A 22644-nucleotide genomic window follows, 5' to 3' on the forward strand; every position below is an offset into this window, starting at 1 on the left:
GTGACCTTGACTTTGTGAGAATTGGGGGAGGTGACTTGCATGGCACTTACTGTCACTATCACTTGTGGGACAATTATGGCTGCTGTTTTTCTTACCTTGTATTGTGTTGGTATTTCTATGTGATCATTTTGAATATCCAAATAGTCTGGAAACTTTCTGCATTGAGGACAGAGATGGACCTTTTACTTCTTTGTAGCCCCACAACACTTTACATAATCCATACATTTTTGTCAGTTATGAACCCCCTCTTTATTCCACACACAGATTCTTCCAGATGACGACCAGAATGCTATCTCTATTTGGAGATAATAATTAGTCTCACTTTTATTGGCTTTCTCTTCAGTGTGGAGGGAATTACTGGATGAATGAATAGGAACATGGTGGCCATGTGGCCTGTTGCTCCCAAGTACTACTTGGAGACCAGCCTGGCATGGAAATGACCAGATGTTTGAAGCTGAGCCACTGGTGAGTGAAATAAATAAGTTCGATGTCACACTTCCCATCTGCATGGACAGTTTCTGCACTGCAAAGCCACTAGTGCCTATGATCTCACATGATTTTAAAGCCTTTCCTAAACTTGGAGTTGGAAGGCTCTGGAAGGTTAATTAGACCACAGAGGTGTGTCCACTGCTATTTATCTGCTTCTAGGAGTGGCTTAACAAAAATCACTGCCCGAGTACATAGGTGCTCTGGACCTGATGGGGATACCTGTAGAGCATGAGGAATGGCCAGGAAAAGGCAACAAGAAGAGAAGCAGAAGAATTTATTAGACAGCTCTGAACAAGCAGAGGAAAAATAACGGCCCAAAGTGTGGGATATACCAAAAACGGGCTTGTCTTCCAGGTTATCAGAAGACAGGAGCTGGGTCTCTCTTTTTCTCTCTGTCTCTGTCTCTGTCTCTCTCTCTAGCCCTAATAGTTAGATTATTTTTTTCCTTTCTTGTGATGCAAGTGCCTGACTTAAGCTTTGACTGTTGAGACATCCACTTCAAAGACGGCTTTCTCCAATATACGCATTGTCAGCAGTAGGACTAGAGAAAGAGCCCGCCTACCTCTCCAACTGAGATTCCTTTGTTTTAGAAATCTTAGTTGATTTCCATAACTGATCATTTGGGCCCCTTGTCTTTTCTCTTCTCACACTTTAAATTCCCACTCTTTTATTTATTTTAAAGATTTATTTATTTATTTGAGAGTGAGAGATCCTTAAGCAGATTCTCCACTGAGGCAGGGCTGGATCCCAGGACTCTGAGATAACGACATGAGCTGAAGCCAGGAGTCATGTGCTTAATGGCCTGAGCCACTCAGGGGCCCAACCCACTCTTATATTTTAAATTCACCAACAAACAGTGAGCTTGCAACACTAGGCCCCAACCTCAACCCAATAAAAGCAGAATTTCTGGCCCCTGGGCCAAAAGCTCACTCTCTCTCTCTTTCTTGCTCCCTACTTGCAACCTTGCTGTGTGGCCCCAGGTGTGCTGTGTAACTTCTGGCTCTTCTAAGTAATAAATGTTTATTTTTTCAAAATTTCCCGATGGCTGCTGCTGCAGTCTTAATAAGAACTGAATGGATCAGGCCAGTCGCAACGTTGGTTTGGAAAAGGGAGTTATCTGTGCGAAGCTGACCAGGGCGCAGGGCAGGGCCCCTTGGCTTTTCTAGCCAACAGCATTACTATGAACAAGCTGAGACAGGCACAAAACTCTCTTTTTCACTTTCTCCCCCACCTTTCCTTTGACACTGATTATTTTTCTGAGTATACTATTAATATATGCTCTTTGTGAAAAATTTGAGAAATGGAGGAATGTGTAAGAAGAAAACAAAAATCACCTAGGCACTTGGCTCCTAATATTTCAGTATATTTCTGTGCAGATTTTTATCCCTTGTTGTGTGATCGTTGATTCAGTCCACACTTCCACAAATATTTATCACTATCTGTGTGTGTTGGCACCTTGCCAGGCACTAGGAAAAAACGTTGTGATCAAATGCATAATCCTTTACCTCCTGAAACTTTGGGTCGAGCAGAAGTGACATATAAACGCACAGATGCACTCAGAAGTATTTAATCTCAAACTTGGCAAACTCAACAGAGGACAAATACAAATACTGAGTCTGTTGAGAAAATAGGGGTCCCAACCTAGCCTGAGTGCATCAGGGAGTGCGCTTGAGGAACGGACTTTGAAACTGAAGCCAGAATGGTGAGAAATTGCTGCCAGGAAAGGGGGGGGGTGGGTATGTGTTGGACCAAGGGGATAGGGATAGGGGCAGGCAGGGAACTGAGGGAACAGGAAAAGTCCCAGTCGAGGGAACAGTTTGCCTGAGGTCCTGATGAGGGGACAGTGACTAGAGAAGGGTTTTGTGGAAGTTGCAGAGGGAAACGGTAAAGAACCTAGAAGGCAGATGTCAGCAAAGTACAATCCATGGGTCAAACCCAGCATGCCACCTGCCTTTTTAAAGTTTTATTGGAACACAGACATGCCTGTTGTGTGTTGTCTATGGTTGTTTTCATGCTACAGTGTCACAAATGAGTATTTGCTGCAGAGACATATGTACAGTCCACAAACCTTAAACACGTACTATCTCCCTTTACAGAAACCTCATTATCTATCTCCCTCCACCTACCCTTACAGGAAAGTTTGCGGACCCCCGCTATTGGGTCTTGCAGCTGGGCATGAGGTAAAATTGTTTTATGACAAGTGCAGTGGGAAGAAGTTGAAGGAAAGTGGGGAGGAAACCTAACCAGATTTCCTTGTAGAAGGAGACCTCTGGACAAAGTGGGGAGGACAGATTAGAAATGGGGACTGTGGTGGATATAGGGAGCCTCAGAGTATCCAGGAGAAAGGGGTTGGTGGTTTGGACTAGGATTATGCCAGGTGAATAAAAGAGAGTTGATGGGTTTTAGATCTTCTTGGGAATTGTTATGGGGCAGGACTTGGAGACCGATGGGATAGGAGAGAGGCATTCAGGAGCACTCCAAGATTTCTACCTGGTACACCTGGGGGGATGAGGGTATCAGTAGAGAAGAGAAGCAGGATTGAGGAGGAAAGTCATGAGCTTTGAACTAGCACCTGCTAACTTAACCCCAGTGAATCAATAGAACCTACCCCCTATTACTGGACATGTAGATTGCTTCCATTATTATTTTTTTAATAATGCTATTGTAAACTCATTTGTGCAAACCTCTGATTGTTTCCTCAAGATCCAACCCAAGAAGCAGAATGGCCGGATGAAAGGCAAGGCATATTTTTAAGCTCTTTGACCCATATTGCTAAAATGCCCCCATGAAATGTTATTTCCATTGATAATTCTACCACGATGTGATGCTGAGGCCAATTTTGGTTCAACAGGCCCCAAATGGCCTCAGATTTGGTGTCCAAATCTGTTCTCCGACTTAAAAAAAAAAAAAAAAAAATTCCATTGCTTCTGGCTCCAGATATTACTGCTCCAAAATTTGCCACATTTGAAGGGATTTTTTTGTGGTGCAGGTCTATTAGTTGACATTTTTAGGAGGTAGAAAAAGAATGTTCTTGCAAACTGTGGTTAACGTCCAAGGTAGGAATCCTGGCATGCGAGCCTTTCTTGGTCCACTTCTCCTGGGTGTGATGAAGTTCATGTACAACCGAGTCCCATTATCCCCCTGAACTATGTGAGCTGGTGTTCTGGGCCACCTTACTGTCTCCAGAGAGGCTTTTGTTTTGTTTCCACATCCATCTCCTGCCGAGCTCAACAGCCTCTTTCCCAGCCTGGCAGTTTCAGCTGCCACCCCAGAGCAGCCAGGCTGATGAGACCTTTTGGAGCCAGGAGCAGACCTGTAGCATCAGGGAAGCTTTCTGCAGTTCCAGTGCGGTGACCTAGGAGTCCTGGCTTTGGAGCCAGGCGGTCCTGGGCCAGAACCCTGATCTACCCATGGCTGATCAGCTATGTTGAGAGTCTGCGTGACTGCTCTGGTTTCCCTTTCTCATGTGTAAAATGGGCCTTCAGTTGCTAGCTCCTAGTTTTTGTGATGAGTAGAGATATAGCCTATCAGGTCCTGAGACCAGTGCCTGGCATGGAGTCAGTGTGGGATCTATCGTGCTTTATTAAAAAATTTAAAAATTTAAAAAACTAAAAAAAAAAAAATGGTAGTATCCATGGAGTCGGGGATCTGTTGACCTCCTCATCTCAGTCCCCTTAGCTCTGAGACACTGAAGTCTCTTACCACACCAAGCTGATTACAGCTCTGCCTTTAAGGTAGAGGAAGGTTGTCTGGGAAGGGACAGATGATGAGTGAGGTTAATTTCCCAATCCCTTTTTCAGATGGTCGGCTCTTAGACCGAGGTAAGATAATCATGGGTGAGGTGTAGTGGGGAACCTGTCATCCCCAGCTGTCTCACTCACCAGCTGGATGTACCACCTGAAATGTCCACTGTTGAGTTAGATTACAATGCTATCTTTGTTAAAATGTAGGTATCTTCTACGGGAGGTACAAGACCTTATTAGAAGCTCTGCAGTCAGATGACCTGGGGATAAATCCCAGCTCTGCCACTTACTGGTTTTGTGACCTTGGGGAAGTATCATCAGGACTCTGTGAGTTTGTCCATCGGTTCCCTTATCCACACAATGGGAATAATAACAGGGTTTGGGGAGGAATGAATGACAACCTGCCTGGGACCTAGCACTCCACAAAAGTTAGCTATTGTCGGTAGCTATTACTAAACCCTGAGAAGGAGGGGTGGGTGGTGAGAAGACTATAGTGGGAATAAATTAAGTTACCTTCTCCTTACTGTGGGTGAATCTCCACAGATTTGTAAAAGAGGCACCGTTTACCGTTCCTGTTTCACTGATGGCGGCAACTAAGTCTCAGAGAGATTCACAGAGGGTGAGTCACACAGCTTTATCAGTTTGCCCTCAAAAAACAGGCTGTAGTGCATCCCCCTCCCCCAACTCCACTGCAACCACCACAACTCTTGCGAATAACTTTCCTGCCTTCCCAAGAGAGGGTGAATGATGGTAGCCCTTGAACTCTACCTGCGCCCCCTTCCCTCAGATAGTCTGTGTTGGAGGGCTCCCAAATGCTCTCTGGTTTGGAGGACTGGGGCTTTGGTTTGGAAAGCAATTTGCAGAAGCCAAGTTGGATCTCAAACCCAGAAGCCATAGAGATTTTACACTTCGGCTCCTATGTCGATGACTGGGCGTTTAGAGATGAAAAATCATCTCTAAGCCTATGTAGGCAACTTATTTGCAGACGATTGATCCCTTTGTGTACTATGGCCAAATCTCCTTCTGGCCTCATGCCTGGTGACATGGGGAAAATACCACGGCTGCAGTGGGTACATTTCCATCTGCCGGGCATTCTCTGGGTTCCTGGGGGAAGGGAGTCAACCATCTGTCAATACGATGGATTTGGTGTCTTCACAGGGGTTCTGGTGTGAGAGTTTTTATAATGCTTCACACACTCCTACCCCCATCAGCCACAGTTATGATCTCAAACCCAGAGGCCAGGCACAGAAGCCCTTTCCCTCCTCTAGCTCTGAATCTTCCGGCTGATGGAGTTAGAGAACCTTCATTTGATATGTGGTTAACGAGTACCTGCTCTGTGCAAAGCACTATCCTAGAATAGGAGAGAAGTCTCCAAAAAATTTAGTATAATTCAGACAAAACTGAGTTCTGACAATAATAATTATAAAAATATCTCTTTTTATGAAGCATTTACTCTGTGCCACCCACTGTGCCAAGAACGTGATGGTTCATCCTCCGCAAAGACTTTGGTTGTATGTCCTGGTGTTATTCTCCTTTTATTCAGTGAAAATAAAGCAGAGAGGTTAGGAAGCTTGCTCAGAATGGCTCAGCTGGGCAAGTGGTGACATTGAATTTCAAGCCCAAGTACAATCAATTCTTGCTATTCCTGGTAGCTAGGTTCTGTAAAGTCTCACAAACACGGAATTAGCGAATACTGAGACATTGCTTCGAAGGGAAAGGCAGGGCTAGGCTTCTTTTGTTGCCCCGTATCAGCTGCAGACATGTGAACTGGGGAACTCAAATTATGCACTGCTTTGGCCATGTCTGCAAAGGACCACAAAAGTGCCATAACTATTGATTTTGGAGTTACAAGGAAATTTTAGCAAGCAGGCCAATTTACAAATTTGCAGATAATGAGGACTGGCTGTAGTCTTATTCTAGAACATGTTCTGGCATTTCTTCACAATTTACCATGCAGTCAGCAGCTCTGTGATGGCCTCCAGTGATCCCCACCTCCTGGCCTTCATGTCTGTGGTAAGCCCCTGCCCTTGAGAGTATTTCTGGACCTAGTGATTGATTTCCGATGAATAGAATGTGGCTTAAATAAGATGTCACTTTTAAGATTCGGTTACAGAAAAAGGCTATCACTTCCATACTGGACCCTCTATTTTTCTTTCTTGTTTGCTTTGTGGAAAGCCAGGTGCCATGGCGTGAGCTGCCCTAGGGGGAGGCCAATGTAGCAAGCAACTGACAGAGCCGGCAAGAAATGAGGCTCTTGATACAGCCATGATCTTGTTCCTGACCCACCCCGTGAATGAGCACACGCTCCCCAAATCAAGTTCAGATGAGATGACAGCCCTGACCAATGCATCAGTTGGAGCCTTGTACAAAACCTTGAAATGGAGGCAGCAAGCTAAGCCATGTGTGAATTCTTACCCCCAAAAAACTGAAATAATAAATATTTGTTGTTCTAAGCCACTAATCTTTGGGGTAATTAATTACCTAGCAGAAAGTAACTAATGCAATTTTGCAGTGCATGGCATTACCACCTATGAACCAAGTTCTTTGTATGCTCCGGTGCGTTTAATCTTCACGAGGACCCTGCCAGGCACTGATATTTTTCTCCTTTTATAGATAAAACAACTGTCCATCAGAAGGACTGGGTCACTCGCCCAAGGTCACACAGCTAGAGGCAGAACAGGTTTTTGACTTCAGATCTGCTCAATCCCAAAAGCCAAGCTGGACTTGATTTGCATAATAGGAGGGAACTGAGATTGGAATGGAGACATCCTGACTTGAAAGCCCATTTTCTCTCTGTTTGTCATGAAAAAACAAACAAACAAACAAACAAAAAAGCACCCAACCAGGTCCATCAACCCACAGGCAACAGGATATTGAGAAGAAACTGAGCAACTGTGTGAACCACAGTGTCCCCCGGTGTCTGCTGCTCCTCCTTCCTAACCCTCATCTCCGGAAGAAGCCCTTTGAGCTAAACACTGTGTCATTGTTATTCCTTACAAAATCACCAAGCCAGCAATCTGATTGTATTAGTCAGCGACGGTAGCCATGACAAAATACCGCAGACTGGGCTGCTTGAACAACAGAAATTTATCTTCTCACAGTCCTAGAGACCAGAAGTATGAGCTCAAGGTGCGAGTAAGGTCAGTTTCTGGCGAAGACCTCTCTCCTTGGCCTGTAGACAGCCACCTTCTCATTGTGTCCTCACACGGGCTTTTGTCTGTGTAGGCAGAGAGTGGGCTCTGGCATCTCCTACAAGGACCCCAATCCCCTCGGGTTAGGGCATCACCTTAAGGATCTTGCTTAACCTTAATCACTTCCCTTGTCAAGGCCCTCCCTCCAAATGTCATCTTTTTGGATGTTAGGGCTGTAACACCCAATCTGGCTGGGGTTGGGGGTGGGGGACAAGGCATTCCATAACACTGACCCATATGCCTTTCTTGACAGTTCTGTCCAGAGCCACGGAGAAAGTGCGCCTGCCGATCCCAGGGCCTGAGCCTGCAGCCTGGTGCGGAGGGCCTCAGGGAATATCGGGCTATCCAGCCAGGTCCTCACCGCCCAGCTCCTGGCTCCCGACAGACCTGAAAAGACTAGTGGCCCCTGCATGGGATGCCTGCACTTAGGATAGATGGTGCACTAGGAAATGGTCCCGAAAGTCCAGCCCCTTCATTTTACAGATGAGAACCTTGAGGCTCAGAAAATTAAAATGACCTGCTCAAGGTCACAGAGCTGGTTAGTGGCGGGACTGGATCTAAGGGCCCTAGCTCTCAGCTCCATATTCCTTCCCCTTGGTCAGGTTAGGAGATGGGTGTCCTGAGAAACCCTTAGAAGGAGAACAAGTCCTTCCAGGCTCCTGGGGGGAGTGGTGTGTGCACGTGTGTGTGTGTGCACATGTGCGTGTGTGTGTGTGTTGGTGGGCAGCACAGGTCAGCTCAGCTGGCCCCTTTGGCTTCCTCTCTTGGGCCCCCTCTTCCCAGACAAAAGCTCCTCTCTCAGCCCACTAGAATAGGGATTGGCCACCTTTTTCTGAAAAGGACCAGTTAGTAAATATTTTAGGCTCCGTGGGCCATATGGCTCTCTGTCACAACCGCTCAGCTCTGCCGCTGCCGCTTGAAAGCAGCCGTGAAGAGTATGTAAACACGGGGGTTCTGGCTGTGTTCCAATATAACTTTATTTACAAACAGATGACAGGCTGGATCTGACCCAAGGGGTGGAGCTCGCAGAGTGCCAGCCACTAGCGCCTCCCGGTGTTCCTGACAAACGCCGCGCCAGCACGGACTCACCCACCCCTTTTCTTATCTCACTTGGCCAAGTTCTGAGATTCTAAACCCAAGACTCACAGATCTGTCAGCTCCCCTTCCCCTGGCCTCTGGGCCTCCATGTCACTCTGACTCTCCCACCACCAGCATCATTATCCCGACCCTGGCCAACCCTGCATGAACACATTCAATCCCTCCCCTAAGGACGCCGGGAGGTACTGCTCTCCACCTATCAGGCAAGTTGACTGGGTAACTTGTCCAAGGGAGCTGAGATGACTCACTGATGATTTAGACCTGGCTCTCCCAATTTATAAAGCCTAAGCTCTTCACAGATTCTCTACTAGCTGTTAAATAGATGTTTTTAAATTAGCACAATGAGAAAAATCACCAAAGTGAAAAGGACAAGGGAATGTGTTGAACCTCTTGCTCATAATTGTGAGCTTAGGGACCTAGAGTCCTGAGCACTAGGCCAGTGGTCATGGGAAGGGTGCACATCAGATGCTCCTTTTGCACATTTTTGGTCTGGCCCTCTGAGATTCTGACTGCATAGACACAGAGATCTGCATTTAGAATGGCACCTAACGTGATTCTGTGTCAGTGTTCTGGGATCAAAGCAATGCACCACAATTTCTGAGATCCTACTGGGAAACCCTGTAATCAGACTTGATGTAATTAAGATGCTAAAGGATGCCGAGCTCCAGGCTCTGTGGTCCTGTGGGTGACTCAGGGGCACCACGGCTCTTGCCGACACAGCGCTGCCCATAACCTGACGTTACGCTCCTTAGAAAGCATGACTGCCCCACATGAAGTCTAGCCCCAGAAGGACAGGAGATGAGAACTCTGCCTTTTTTTTTTTTTTTCCTTTTTCCATTCCTGTGTCCTTCAGCCCAGTTCCTGGCATGTCCATGCATACCAAATGAGTGAATTTATCAGAAACCTTTAGAGCCTTAATGTAGACATTTCTAGCCCCACTGGGGCTTTGGAGGGGAAGAAAGGAGATCATCTCAATTTGAAGCTTCTGTAATATCATGGATACAGATAAGTAAGTGATGACTCTATTTAGTCTGTGAAGATCTGGCCTTTATGGGATTGTAGAGGTTAATGCAGATTCTGCACACATGATTTTCTCTGGTGAGCGGGGCACTCCCAGCTCTCCCCTCGCGGCAGCATCTTAGCTACAGTGAGGGAGGCAATGAGAGCTCTATTTTGGAAGGTGTTTCGGTGCTTTCAAGCTGACAACATGCTTGCTTTTTGGTCAATCCTCAGTCATCCGTTCCAGACCCGTTCTTTCCAGAGGTGTCCCATTCTCCCCACGAATGAGAAATGAACGCGCCTTCTCAGGCCTACAGGTGCAATGCATCATTCTGAGCGGACGCCGGGCTCCTCGGTTCACGCTCCAAACATGCCGTGAATGCTCAATTGGGACCAATGGATTTCTCCAACCTGACTTCTCATCTGGTGGAGCTGGTTTACGCAACGGTGGTGGAAAGTGAGTAATGTCACATAGTTCGTGAAGATACTTGTTCTAATGAAGTATCTCAGAGTCCAGTGTTCCAAATCTCATTATGATACGTGTTATGGGAAGAAATGGTGTGTATGTACATGTAGAACAGATTGGGTTTATCTCCCCAGCTGTTGGAATAAGAGAAAATACAACTCAGACAAAAACAGAAAACAGGCCAAGATGTCCCATCTGTGGTATAATAACCTGTGGCTTAGGATAGTTCATGTAATGACTTAAGCCTCCTAAATCCCTAGTCCTTAGGAGCACAGCTATTGGAATGAACCTTACCTCCACTGCTCACTAGCTCTGGGGCTTTGGTACAAAGCCATAACCTTGGTAAGTCTCAGTCTCCTCATCTATAAAATAAAAGTAATAAGTACTTCTCTCACTGACTGGCTGCAAAGACAAAATGAAATAGTATAAACAAAAGTGCTTACATGCCTGGTATGTAGTAGGTGCTCAGTTAATGTTAGATTCTATTAATCAGGTTTTCATTCAAAATATGTTTGTGAAATGCCTTCTGTGCACCAAGCACCTGACACCTCATGCCTAAAGGGGTCAGGCAGATAACATGCTACTTAGTGATAAGGCGCCATGGTGCAGGGTGATAGCAGGGTACTCATGGATTGCTTTCCCAACCACCCCCTGAGCCATATGAGGACTGAGGTGTGGGATATAAGGACCGCTATGCGAGTCCTGATGACTAGAGAAATCTGTATTTCTGGCAGAAATCTGGCAAAGAGAGATTAGTGCTGAACTGATAGGGTCAAGGCAGAGTATTTGGGAGTGAGATGGGGGGTGGGGTTCCTCTAGGGCCACACAGAACTCTGAAGCCCCCTCTCTTGCCCTCATATTAGTGAAGGCTAGGGAAGGGGTGGTTTTACAGGCCACCATTATTATCTTTGCTATAAAAGGTTTCCTAGCTCGAGATTGATGGATGGGACGAGGAGGGCTTCTGGAACTCCAGAATGTTTATGCAGAACAGTGTACATTTGTGTAGGCTGAAAATTTCGTAAGTTTCATCCCATTCTCCAATGGACCCGGGACCAGAAAAAGGTTGGGACTGCTTGTCTCCATGACTCAGAAGAAAGGCAAACACATCCTTTCTGTCTGGTGGCCTTGCATAACTGTGAACAGTGCTCCCTTTCACTCTCCAAGCTGTCTAGATGATTTCATGGTCACCCAAACTATCAGTCCCCTACCTCACTTCTCCATCTGATACGTGTTTACACCTCTTAGATGACCTTCAGCCGGGAATTGAGAAGAAGGGTCCAGAACTCTGTTCGAGTGGGAAGTTGGGACCACTGGTTATATTGCTAACTAATTGCCTAGGCTAATATCCCCAGGTAGGATCAGATGGCAGAAAAAGGGACAAGAGTGACTCTACTTTAGGAATCAGGGGTAAGTTTTTTGAAAATTCCTTCCAACATGCTGGAGAACATGTTTCCAGTCTTTTCCATAAGTCCCCTTTCTCATATATCCTCATTCCCCAGACTGATAATTTGACACTGAGCCCATTCGGGCAGTAGGCAGGACGAAACAAAACAACAAAGGACCTGGATAATCAACAAGATAGATGATCAGAGCTGACAGCACCTGACACTGGGAACTTAGGTGGTGAAAATCCCCAATCTGTTTCCACTGAACCAAGCTTGAGAGATGTGTCTGCATGTCTGGGAGGCTTATCTACAATGGCGGCTGGAATATCCTTTCCTTCTGGGCGCTTAAAATGTCTGAATTTTGCTTCTGTATCAGCAAAACAAACAGAAGTAAATGGGAAGTCACTGTCAAGCAAAAATGAACAGAATTAAATATAGACTGGTGACCTAATTTTAGAATTGCCCACCTCTCCACTTTCTACCTCTTCCTTTCCTTATGAGTTTACCACTTTCTCTGCATAAGAAAGACTTGGGCCAATGACTTTGAACACATTTGGCTGTTCTAACCTTGGGGAGCCAGGAAAGAGAAGTTGAGTTCAGGACAGAAGGAGAGGAAGAAGAAAAGAGCAAGAGACTGAGAATCAAGGTGTCCATAGAAACAGATACTCCAGCCTCACACCTCTGTCGTGTTTAGGGGGACTCAGGTTTGGAGGTCTGAGGCCTTCAGTAAATGCTGCTACATTTGCTCCATGGCTTTGGTATCACCGGTGGAAACCCACCAGAGACAGGCTTTCCAAATGACTGTTATTGATCATAAAATTATTGAACATGACAAAACATTATCTAACATAAAATTCTGACCTTTAGAAACCAAACCTTCCTATGAGTATACACCAGCACCAAGACATATACACATTGCTTTGGGATGGGGGAGTCCACAGTAGCCCACCCTTAACACAGGGGATTGTGATGGTTCACATGGATTAAAGCTCTGGGTGCTCCCTCTTCCGGAAGTCCCCTAACCTAGCACTTGGGGGCTGGATCTGGGGAGAGATCTGGAGTTCCCAGCCAGAGACCGGACCCTCAGGCACTCAGAGAGCATCAGGACAGCATGAGCTGTGCTGGAGGAGCAGGCATCACCATGCTGTGGAAGCTCAGGGTTCTCACTGTTGGTAAACCGGGAGAGTCTGATTGCTCCCCCTGCTGCTGCTGCCCGCACCTGTCAGACTGCATGACTGCAGACTTCACCTGCGTGCACATCAGGCAGTTTCACTTGCTGAGCCTAGCTGTTCTTTGTGACCCTCCATGGGATGTTGACGGCTCTAGAGGGTTGGTGTGATAAGGTATTATGGGACTTGGAGTCATAATTTAATATATACGCCATACCGTGCCAAGGCCATGGTTCAGATTGAGTTCACAGGCCCAGTTTTTTATTGTTGTTGTGCTGTTTTGCCTTGACAGTATTTCTTGTTGTCATTGTTGGTGTTTTGATGATCACATTTTGAAAACAGTGAGATCTCACATTACAATCTAATTTCTGTTTATTTCTTTTCTCACTAGATCGCATCTCCCTAGGTCCTCGTTATCATCTGCCAAACACGAGCTGCCATTTGCTCTCTATTTGGCTCCTGTCTCTGCCTGGCCCAGTTTTCCATCCCTGCAAGCTTGTCACTCTGCTGCCTTGATTTGGAAGCAATCATTCTCCCCATAGTAAATTTGATGGGCCCTAAATCCCTTCCTATAGTGTCAGTCCAGACTGGGGAAGTCCACACTTCCATCTGAAGAAAGACCTTCTCAAGAACCATCTCTTCCCTTTCCAGACAGTAGTTCTGTACTGGTGACCGCCACCTGCCAGGACTGGCACGCCATGGGCAGAATGTGATGACCTCCTCGGATGGAGAGAGGAGAGATCAGGACTCCCTTCAGATGAGGGGATGGATTTAAGATCGCCCCCTACCCCACGATGAGTAAATGGAAGGAGAAGCCTCGACTTTTACATCTTAAAAGGTGTTAAAACCACATTGAGATACCACCTTACACCAGTTAGAATGGCCAAAATTAGCAAGACAGTAAACAATGTGTGCTGGAGAGGATGTGGAGAAAGGGGAACCCTCTTACACTGTTGGTGGGAGTGCAAGTTGGTGCAGACACTTTGGAAAACAGTGTGGAGATTCCTTAAGAAATTAAAAGTAGAGCTTCCCTATGACCCTGCAATTGCACTACTGGGTATTTACCCCAAAGATACAGATGTAGTGAAAAGAAGGGCCATCTGTACCCCAATGTTTATAGCAGCAATGGCCATGGTTGCCAAACTGTGGAAAGAACCAAGATGCCCTTCAATGGACGAATGGATAGGGAAGATGTGGTCCGTATACACTATGGAGTATTATGCCTCCATCAGAAAGGATGAATACCCAACTTTTGTATCCAACATGGACGGGACTGGAAGAGATTATGCTGAGTGAAATAAGTCAAGCAGAGAAAGTCAATTATCATATGGTTTCACTTATTTGTGGAGCATAAGGAATAACAAGGAGGACATAGGGAGATGGAGAGGAGAAGGGAGAGGAGGGAAATTGGAAGGGGAGATGAACTATGAGAGACTATGGACTCTGAAAAACAGTCTGAGGGTTTTGAAGGGGCGGGGATGGGAGGTTGGGGGAGCCAGGTGGTGGGTATTATGGAGGGCATGTATGGCATGGAGCACTGAGTGTGGTGCATAAACAATGAATTCTGTTATGCTGAAAAGAAATTAAAGAAAAAAAAATAGGTGTCTCTTCGAAACTCCTTATTTTATAGTTGAGAAAACACAAGCCCTGTGATACTCCAGAGTCCCACACCTGGTCAGTAGTAGATCCAGAATGAAGATCTAGGTCTTCTGATCCTTGGCCCAGACTATTCACCTTTTCTTTCGTCTCTTGTCATCATTTTGAGAGTATTGTCCTGGGGTGAAGCCATCACTGTGTCTGTTTCTCCCCTTCCTAGCCAGAGGCCCCTTCATTTGTTTTCAGCCTATGGACTAGCCTAGTCTGTAGTCAGAATTTCACCAGTACTACAAGTATGAATTGCCTGGGGTTATGTCCTCTGGTTGGAGTCTCCAGCAGTCAATATTTTCCCAGTATGGTTTCTCTCAGTAAGACTTAAGCCAATAAGTGGTAAACAAGCAATCAACAAGTACTTATTAGTCCCCTGATTTTTGTTCAGCTTTCTGAAGAAGTATTACATTCAATTCCTCTTAGAGCAAGTGACAGACATTCCTGCCAAAGCTACTTAAGTAAAGGGGGAATTTATGGGCCCCAGAATGCAAGCATAAATCTCAACTCACAGGAAAGGCAGGGCCACAGCCAGGGCTTAAGAAAACTGGAAGCAGAACTTCAGCAACATCTGGCCTCTGCTTGGCTCTTACATCACTATGCCTTGTGCTGGCCTCATTCTCTACATGGTAGGACAATATCCATGAACATCCCCCGATTTTACCTTCTCTGCTCATGCCACTAGAGAAAGAATGACTTCCACATTGTGGAAGCTTATAGAAATTCTCTGATGGGTCTGACCCAGGCATGGCATGGGTGAGGAAGGAGGAAGGCACGCATCCATGGTAGACCAATCTGCTGTGACCTGGGTAGCATTGGTTATTCTCCTATGGAAGGGGATGAAGGTGAAGAGGGCAACAAAGAAAGTTTCTTCCAGCAAAGGTAGAATGAGGAGGCCTAGGAACACTGTCTTCATCTACTTGTGCTGTCATAACAAAATACCATAAACTGGATGGTTTAACAATAGACATTTGTTTCTTATGGTTGTGGAGGCTAGAAGTCCAGGGTGCCAGGAGGGTTGGGTTCTGGCAAGATCTTTCTTCCTGGATTGCAGATAGCCACTTTCTCACTGTGTCCTCACATGAGCTCTCTTTGGTACATGAGCATACATGGAGAGAGGGAGGAGCACCAGCTCTCTGGTGGCTCTTATTCTAAGGGCACTAATCCCATAATGAGGGCCCAACCTCATGACCTCATCTAACATTAATTACCTCCTAAAGGTCCCTAGCTGCAAATACTTTTGCATTGGAGGTTAAGGTTTCAACATAAGAATTCAGGGGAGGGGGCACAACTATGTAGTTCATAACAGAGTAGACGCTATGACCAGTACATCAGCCCACAAGATCTTAAAATTAAATGGGGAGTCAAGATCTACAAATGGAAGAGTGTTGACGGAAGACTGCATGTCACTGATGTGTTACTGATGTGTCACTAATGTGTCATTGATTATTCCAAGGAGGCCTGCCAAGAGGGCTGGTATCATAGAGGATGACACCACACAGTACTGGTTTTCCCAGAATGGCACAGTGAAGGAATTTGAATTAAACACAACCCTCTCTCCAAAGAAGATGTCCATATGGCCAACAGACATATGACAAGATGCTCAACATCACTCATTATCAGGGAAATGTAGATCAAAACGACAATGAGATATGGGGCGCCTGGGTGGCTCAGTGAGTTAAACCTCTGCCTTCCACTCAGGTCATGGTCTCAGGGTCCTGGGATCGAGCCCCGTATTGGGCTCTCTGCTCAGTGGGGAGCCTGCTTCCTCCTCTCTCTCTGCCTGCCTCTGCCTACCCATGACCTCTCTCTGTCAAATAAATAAATAAAATATAAAAAAAAAATAGACAATGAGATAGCACTGCACACCTGTCAGAATGACTAAAATCAAAAACACAAGAAACAACAATTGTTGGCAAGGATGTGGAGAAAAAGGAACACCCATGCACTGTTGATGGGAATGCAAACTGGTGCAGCCACTGTGGAAACAGTATGGAGGTTCCTCAAAAGTTAGAAATAGAACGACCCTATGACCCAGCAATTGCACTACTGGGTATTTCCCCAAAGAACACAAAAACACCAGTTCAAAGGGATAACTGCACCCTGATATAGTGGCATTATCTACAATAGCCAAATCATAGAAGTAGTCCAAATGTCCATTGATAAATGAATGGATAAAGAAGATGTGGGAGATATATATATATATATATATATGTATATATATATATATATATATAGAGAGAGAGAGAGAGAGAGAGATACAGAGATAGATAGATATAAAATTTGGCCATCAAAAAGAACGAAATTTTGCCATTTGCAATGACATGGATGGAGCTAGAGTATAATGCTAAGTGAAATAAGTCAATCAGAGAAAGACATGTACCATAAAATTTCACTCATATGTGGAATTTAAGAAACAAAACAAATGAGTGAAGGAAAAAAAGAGGGAGACAAATCATGAAACAGACTCTTAACTATAGAGAACAGGCTGATGGCTATTACAGGGAAGGTGGGGGTGGGGAGATGGGTGAATTAGGTGATGGGACGAAGGAAGGCGATGGTGATGAGCCCAGGGTGACACACAGAGGGGCTGAGTCACTCACTATATTGTAAACCTGAACCTAGTATCACACTGTATGTTAACTCTACTGGATTCAAAATTTAAAAAAAAACATGATCCTTTCTCCTGGAGCCTCAATTTACTCAGAATAGAGTGGAGGAAGTCCATTAAATCCAAGACACAACACAGATACATTCTGGAGGATACGATAAAATTTAGATCTCTTTCAAAAGAAAGCTACAGTTTAAAAGATGAAGAAATTGGGGCTTTGGGGCCTAGAACTGCAGTCCTCTTCCCCACGCAAGTTCAAATCTCTGCTACACTGATGAAACTTGAAGAAGTTTAGAAAGTCTGGCAGGTAAATGGAGTTCTCGAGCATTGCTGATGAGGAAGCTCTGTAGCCTTGGAACACTTGGCGGTTCCCCTGGGCTGAAAGGGTTTGAGGGGGGCGGGTAGAGGACACGGGCCGGATTCTGTCTGGCAATAGCACTCTATAGATGTTGTTTTATTTTACTTCGGGAAGCAGTATGGCAGTCCTGGTGCCACAACCCAGCTGAGGTTTAATTAGCTTACAGTTCTTTACCCTCAGAGATTTCTAGACTGTCCTTGTGATTTGCATTTCACCTTCAGTACTTTCCAGGTAAATGCTGTGTTAAGTATGCAAATGAAAATGAGTGGAGCTATTTGACTAATCAGACTGGAGGGTGCCAGGCTCCAAACAAACAGGAGAGATGGAGAGATAAATGGGATTTACTGGGTTGAGGTCAATGGAGGTGGTGGGCCTGGGGTAGCCATTGGGTACGTGGCTGTGGGGCAGCTTGGGCTAGAAAAAAATAGGTCTTGAATCATGAAGATGATCTTCTCCCTGGGACAGCTCAGCAGCATCTACTTTGTGGCAGACATTTTTTCCCCAACCATTCCAATGGAAGCCACACCCTTCTTATCTGAGACACAAGTTTCTACTTGTATTCTGAGCACCTTCCTCCCCTCCTCATCTTGATCAATTGATTGCCAGTAAATGACTTCTGTCTAGTTCCAGCCTCTTCCATCTACACTGAAAGTGAGAGGCTCTTCTCATTGACCTCTTGCACCCTTGTTCATTCCTCTCCAGCTACAATGGCCTCCTGGCTTCCAGGTACACTCTTGCCCCAGGGCCCTTGCACCTACCCTTGCTTCTTGCTGGAATGCTCTTCTCCCAAATATTCACAAACTTCCCTTCTTCCTTTAAGACTTCTTCCTTGGCCTTGAAATCTAAAATTCTGCCCTTCTTACCCAAACTTACCCACATTCCTGCCTTTTTATCACTATATAGCACTTATTATTGTCTGCTGTATTATATATGTTACTTATCTATCTCCACCACTGGAATATAAACCACATGAGGGCAGGGTTTGTTTTTGTTTGTTTGTTTTGGGTTTTTTTTTTGTCTTTGTTTACTACTAGATTCTCAGACCTGGCACATACTAGCCACGCTATAAATATTTATTGAATGAGCGAACTTAGTCATTTGAGTATCACCTCTTCAGTTTTTTGCCAATATTTTTATTTTAATTGGCTCGCCTTTTAAACTCAAATGAATTTCCTTACAAGGAAACTTTATAGCACTATTATTCATGGAAAACCAGTATTACTTCTATAAATAAAAGCTATGCCTGAGCACATTTATAATAAATACATAGTTATTAGGTAACAGAAGTTTATTTCAAGACCACTTAAACTCAATTTAGCACCAATGGCATTAAAATGATACTTGAGGGACACCTGGGTGGCTCAGTGGGTTAAAGCCTCTGCCTTCGGCTCAGGTCATGATCTCAGGGTCCTGGGATCAAGCCCTGCATTGGGCTCTCTGCTCAGCGGGGAGCCTGCTTCCCCTCTCTCTCTGCCCACCTCTCTGCCTACCTGTGATATCTCTGTCAAATAAAAAAATAAAATATTTAATTTAAAAAATAAAAATAAATAAAATGACACTTGAGGAACATTGTCTTAATGTCCATATTCCTTGAGGTTCTGCACTACATGGTCTTCTCTATATCCAGGGTCAACAGTACCAAATGGTCTCAATTTACACATTGTTCTGACAAAAATTTTCTGACACCAAATGGCTCTCCTGCAATGTACTTCAATTCTGACATCAACTCCGTGAGTTAGTGCGAACCCTACAGGTTAAGGGAAAAGTGTCTCACAAGAGTGCCTCCTCCTTAGATATAAGCCACAGGTCTCAGGAAACACACACACTTCTGACTGTCGGGCTATAATTTTAGGGGTTCCTGTGACCCCCTCAGTTTCCATAATTAGTTAGTGGAACTGACAGAATTCACTGAAAATGCCATATTTATTATTATAATTTTATCATAAAGGATACAACTCAGGAACAGCTGAGAGATGCACATGGCAAGATCTGAGGGGAGATGGGCCTGGGGTGGGCCATAACTTTCTGATCCAGACACATCATCCTCCCATTACATCAGTGTGCTTACCAATCAGGAGCTCCTCTGAGCCTTGGTGTCTAGGACTTTTATTGAGGTTTCCTTACGTGGGCATGATTGGTCATGTGCTTGAGCTCAGTCTCCAACACCTTCCTCCGTAGGGGTTGGGCTGGCCCAAAGTTTTAACCTATTAATCATGTGGTTGGTCTTTCTGATGACCAGCTCCCACTGCAAAGCTATCTGTGGCTCACTAAGAGTGACCCCATTAGAAGAACAAAGTCACTCTTGTCACGAAGAAATTCTAAGGTTTTGTGCCAGGAACTGGGGACAAAAACCAGATATATTTTTTATTATATCATACACATATGTACAGATGAATCACGAATTTATCGTCTCAGGTCATATGTCTGCGCTGAAATTAAGACTCTCAGGTCCAACTGCCACCTAGGTGTCTCTTTTAGGAGGTACCACAGTACTTCTAATCCATCAGTGTCCACAATGTCCTCTCCTCAGCCCACCACCCCATTCAACAGATTATTCTTTCTCTTGTAATTTTTCTTAGTAAATGTCATCATGTCACCTCAACCCAGCTGCTCAGATCTGAAACCTAGGTTGTACCCTTCCATAACCTTGCCACTTATCACACAGTGTGATAATTTCCTGTTTGCGTCTCTTGCCCACTAGCTTGTGAGAGCAGTAACTGTGTCTGTCTTATTCACTTTTATGTCCTTGCACCTGGCACATAGTTGGGACTCCATAAATATATACCGACTTAATGCATGAAATGATTCAAAATTGGAGCATTTTAAAATAAGGCTTCTGAATAACTACTTTCTCAACCAGTAATTACCAGCTTTCCTATAGATGATGCTCTGGAGTAATCTAATTTTGAGAATTAAATAACTTATGCAGGCTCATAATACTTGGCTTCTAAGTGTCCTCATGCATATCGTTCACGACTTATTTAATGAATATCTGCTAACGTCACAAGCAGTGCCATGGTCCCTGGGGCTGGGAATGAGTGGTGAGCCAGTCAGTATGGGAGAATCACATATATAAATACGATTGTAGTGAAGTATGATGGGTCCTATAAAAAAAAGACAGAGTGCATGGCAGAGCTTAATCCTATGGGAAATACTAAGTGTGGTAGCTTGGATTATTATTCCCGGGTCTTCATTCCTTTCTATAAAGAATTATACACCCGTGCTCCCTGCCATATACTTCTTAGTGCCTGTCACAAGAATAGGTAGAATATATATTCTCATTCCATTCATTTGAGACTTGGCCATGCAAATGGCTTTGAACAATTGATTTAGGCAGAAGTCAAGTGACAAGGTGCTGGTTCTGAGCAGATGCTTTAAGAGGCATAGCAAACTTCTGTCAGACACCTTGAACTTTTGCATTTGACCGCATGGTTATGTATCAGGTAACCATTGCTCTTTTGGCCCAAGTTCTAGAATAAAGACACATGGAGCAGATTTAAACATAAATCATAGAGCGCAGTTCAGCCTAGCCCTGCTGAGCCAAGACAGTTCATGGGCAACCTACATTCCCATGAGCATGAAATAGATTCTTCTTGTAAGTCACAGAGATGGAAGGCTTCAGATTGCTTGTTACACAGTGTTATCACAGCAGAAGTCTGACTAATACACCAAGTCTCCATCTAACTCTTTAGTGGGTATGAGACACAAGGAAAAGGCTACAAGGCCGTGGCTATTTCCCAGGACACAAAATGCCCCAGATTCTCTGCTAATTGCAGACTATGAAAGAAAAAGTCTTTCTTTTTTTGAACTTGGTGCTTTATTCCCTACACCATGAAACTCAGGGTCCAGACATGGCAAGAAATAAACATGGGACTCCCTAAAAGCATCTAAACCATTCATTCTTGAAAATCTACTTTCTATTTACAGATATTTCCCCCACAGCTTGAGTTTGCATAATGCAAAGGAAACATAATGGCACTGATCACTGAGAACACACAGTTTCACCCATGCAGAACATTAGCCTTCAGATATGAGCACCGGGGAACCTGTACCACTTGGATGAGAAAAGCTGGTCTCCCCAGGCAGGGAAGCACATTGCTAGCTATTAGCTCCCTCAGTTTCTCTTGTTGGCCATTTGTACTTGCAAACTCTGCTACAACTTTTTCATTATTCTAAGGATGGCAAAGATGATAAAATTGTGTAAAAGAAACTAACTCTTAATCTAACTCTTAATCTCTTTTTCTCCAGTTACAACTTGTCTGTTTGTTTGTTTTAAATGGGAAGCAGTCAAAAATCATGATTATGAAAAAGCTCTATGGGGGTGCCTGGGTGGCTCAGTAGGTTAAGCCTCTGCCTTTAGCTCAGGTCCTTATTTCAGGGTGCTGGGATCGAGCCTCACATCAGACTCCGTGCTGTGCAGACTCCTGCTTCCTCCTCTCTCTGCCTGCCTCTCTGCCTACTTGTGATCTCTGTCTCTCTGTCAAATAAATAAATAAAATCTTTAAAAGAAAAAAAAGAAAGAAAAAGAAAAAGCCCTATGAATTAGACTTTTTTTGAATTCAATTTTGAATCCAGACCCCATTAAGAATAGTATAAAAATGACTTAAGCTCTCTGCCTCAATTTCTTCATTTGTAAAATGAGGATAACGGTAATGTTTATCTCATAAGATTACAAAAAGTCCATGAAGTCATCTTGGGAGGCCTTAGCACAATGCCTAGCACACAAGAGGCCAGTCAATAAATGATGGAAATTATTATAGGGTGAATTTTGTTGGTGCAACATTTTTTAGGGAAGCAGCTGCTCATTGTAGAAAGACAGGCTGTGTCATGGCATTTGCTTTGACCTTTTTACTATTGGGGAAAAAAAAACTTCAGGACTTAAATCATGATTGATTTATATGCTATGTTTATAAACAGCTAAGCTTTCTCCACTTTGGTTCTCTGAGAGAAATAGGGTCAGTGACACAGAAAATTTGGACTCATTGCAAAATGAATGCTTCCGGAACCTCAGTTTGGTTGAGATCAAATAGACTGGCCTCTCTGGTAATGAAGTGTGGGCAAGTTTTCAGGCAAGCATGTAGTACACTTGGATTCCTCCCCACATCCCTGCCGGAGTGACAGGAGTGCGCTGCGAAGTGGCCAAGGTGAAATGTTTCTCCAGTGAATTTGCCAGGAAGATAAGAAGCGCATTCCAACAGCGAATGTGTTGCCCAAACAGCAGGTCACCTCACTGTAGATCTACTCCTTTCCTGATGGCAGAGAACACCAGTGTGGACAGCCTTGGGTTTACGGAAAATGTGACTGTCAGGGAAAGTTTTCTCTTCAGAAACTGCAAGCTGATAGTGGTTCTGATTTACAAGAAAGGATTTGTTTTAAGACATAGTTGATGGTTTACCTTGAAAGAGCCTGCAGTGTGCGTGTTTCTGTGTGTGTCCTTGCACATAGACAGGTACCTCTTGTTTGAAATGAGCAAGCAACTGTAACTTACAAA

The sequence above is a fragment of the Lontra canadensis genome, unplaced genomic scaffold (genome assembly GCF_010015895.1).
Source record: "Lontra canadensis isolate GAN:19392208 unplaced genomic scaffold, GSC_riverotter_1.0 scaffold5, whole genome shotgun sequence".
NCBI classification, from domain to species: Eukaryota; Metazoa; Chordata; class Mammalia; order Carnivora; family Mustelidae; genus Lontra; species Lontra canadensis.